Source organism: Apium graveolens, chromosome 4, assembly GCF_009905375.1.
Source record: "Apium graveolens cultivar Ventura chromosome 4, ASM990537v1, whole genome shotgun sequence".
Lineage (NCBI taxonomy): Eukaryota > Viridiplantae > Streptophyta > Magnoliopsida > Apiales > Apiaceae > Apium > Apium graveolens.
The window spans coordinates 15618761-15621613 of record NC_133650.1 but is presented as its reverse complement, the minus strand read 5'-3'; the positions used below and the strand labels follow the sequence as shown (position 1 = coordinate 15621613).

Below are 2853 nucleotides of genomic sequence, written 5' to 3'. Positions count from 1 at the left end.
CTGGTTATCTTATTAACACCATAGTTAGCCAGAGAATCGATCTTCATAAACAACTCCTTTAGTTGAGCAGTGATAGCCGTAGCTGTATCCACTTGAAGAACTCCTGCTACCTTGCCCTGTGGCAATCTCTGAGTTGGATATTGATATTTATTAGCAGCCATCAATTCAATTAGATCATATACTTTCTTATAGCTCTTTGCCCATAATGCTCCACCTGATGCTGCGTCGAGCATGGGTCTTGACTGTGCTCCCAACCAGTTATAAAAACAACTGATGATCATCCAATTAAGAATTCCATGATGAGGACACTTCCTAAGCATCTCCGTGTAGCGCTCCCAAGCTTCATATAAAGATTCTTCCGATTGTTGCGCAAATTGAGTAATAGCGTTTCTGATTGCAGATGTCTTTGCCATAGGGAAGAATTTAGTGAGAAACTTTTGAGCAAGATCTTCCCAAGTAGTAATCGAACCAGCTGGTAGAGAGTGTAACCTGCTCTTAGCCTTGTCCCTCAGAGAGAATGGGAACAGTCTCAGCTTCACAACATCTTCAGAAATACCGTTGAACTTGAATGTGTCGTAAATCTCAATGAAATCCCTAATATGCATATTGGGATCTTCCGTTGGAGAATCCCCAAACTGGATTAAATTCTGCACCAATTGAATTATGCCAGGCTTGATCTCAAAGGTATTTGTTGTGATAGTTGGCCTAACAATGCTAGATTGAATGTCATTGATCATGGGTTGAGAAAAATCCATCAAGGCTTTCATTCGTGCTGCTGGATCTCCCATTGTAACGAGTACCTGAAACACAACAAGTGAACCGTGAAAGTAAAAGAGTCCGAGTCAGTGAACTTTAATGACCACTGATGACAAGCACATAAACTAAATAATTAACAACACCGAGTCCCCGACAGCGGCGCTAAAAACTTGTTAGGGTGAAAACACGCGCTAAAATTACACACAAGTATACGCGTTCTTAAGTAGTATAAGATATAAATCAGATTCGTTCCCACAGAGACTGGTTTAGGTTAAGTTCAATTTATGCATATATGCAACAATGTATGGTTATTGCTCAATGCTAAGACAAATAACAAATTGGGTTTTGATTAAACTAAGAGATTATACTAAATAACATTAACTAAGAGAATTGAGGTTGAATTACTATATATGACAAACATGGGATCCTAATTTCATTAAATACTTCATTCAATAGCCTTTTTGTTCTTAACCTTAGCATGTAATGGTGATGACACTAATCAGATAACACGAAACTAGTAAACTCCAACTTTCGTTGTAAGAATACCCTACTACCAAGCATCCACAAAAGAGATAAAAGTTGAATAGACACCAATTATGCTTAGTCCTTATATGTCTATAAGAATTGAAAACATAACGGTTTAATGCACATGTTATCTATTGTGATTACATAGGGCAAGTAAGATGGTTAAAATTACCTACGAATCATGCATAACAGTTACATAAACCTATGCTAGCATGGAAAGTTCTAAACCTCTATATTCACTGTCGCTTCAATAGATATTAACACGCTATCTTATATGTTAGCTACGCACATAAGACAAATAAGCACAACCAATACTAGGATATCAATCAATCACCACACACCAAGATATTAAAATAAATTAACTATTGAAATCCATAAGTAAATCTGTTAGAACCTCACGATAACGATTAGTTCATAATCAAACTCATCATCACCATGGGTTCCAATGAAAGCATGATAATAAATAATATAAGAATAATAGGGTTCTAGAACAAATCGAAAACAAGCATCCAAGTATCAACTATATTGAAGAAAACAAGAGTATTCTTCTTCGTAGCCTTCTCGTGCTCTCTAGGTCTTCTTATTGCTCTCCCAGACCTCCTTCTTGTTAAAAACATCTTTTTATTGGTATATATAGGCTCCAGGATGACCAGGACTCTCAAAATCTTCAATTTCAACTAAAATCGGGATTCTGGGGCAAAAACCGGGCGCGGCCGCGCCCGCTGACATTCTGGAATTTTTCTGATAAATCTTGTTTTGGCCATATCTTGAGTTCTGCTCGTCAGAATTAGGCGATTCAACTGTCCACGCGAAACTAACGAGATTATATACAACTTTAGAATATCCTAGGCTTCCAATTCTGATCTTTTTTTAGGATAATTCTTTGAAAAGTTTCTTTCTTCCTTTAATTGATGTCTGAAATGCAATAACACAAAAACACATCAAGAATACCAACAACTTGAGTCCAAAATACTAACTTAAGCCTGTAATGAAGCGTTCCAAGTAGATATAAAATCCACTTATCACTTACTATCACAATACACATACATAATCCTACTACTATCAATATGGCCACACATCGCCACTACATCATAATCAGACATAAGAGGAAATAAAGCTACATCCATTTCAGAATAGGGCCTTTTATAGAACATCTGACCTAGACTAAGTTCTCCATCCTCATTAAGCATTCTACAAATTTCTATTATGCTCACCTGATCTACATCACAGTTATCAACAACATATCTTACTTATCCATCCACATAAGCTTTATGATTTGTTTCAAAGTACCCATTAATATGTAGCTTAATGGTAAAATTATCAGGAACACCTGTATAATCATACTCATTTAATGTCACTTGCATGTAAACAAACCTATCTCATGCACACTAACATAACCAAACACATAAATAGAACATCACTAAAATTCTAGGTCAAGAAACATAAAATCAATTGGAAAAAAATATAATAAAATACAAATATATACCAAGAACATACACCTTTAACATCTAAACACAACCAAAAATATTCATATTTGGACACTAGGTATGCATGAATAAAGAAGATAAACTC

At 35.6% G+C, this 2853-nt stretch overlaps 1 non-coding gene across 1 annotated transcript; it reads left to right on the top strand.

The window, feature by feature from the left end:
- The first annotated feature begins 291 nt into the window (after positions 1-291).
- LOC141722941 (small nucleolar RNA R71) lies at positions 292-398 on the top strand. The gene has a single exon (XR_012575940.1). It is a non-coding gene; the product is annotated as a small nucleolar RNA R71 (small nucleolar RNA).
- The last annotated feature ends 2455 nt before the right edge of the window (positions 399-2853 follow it).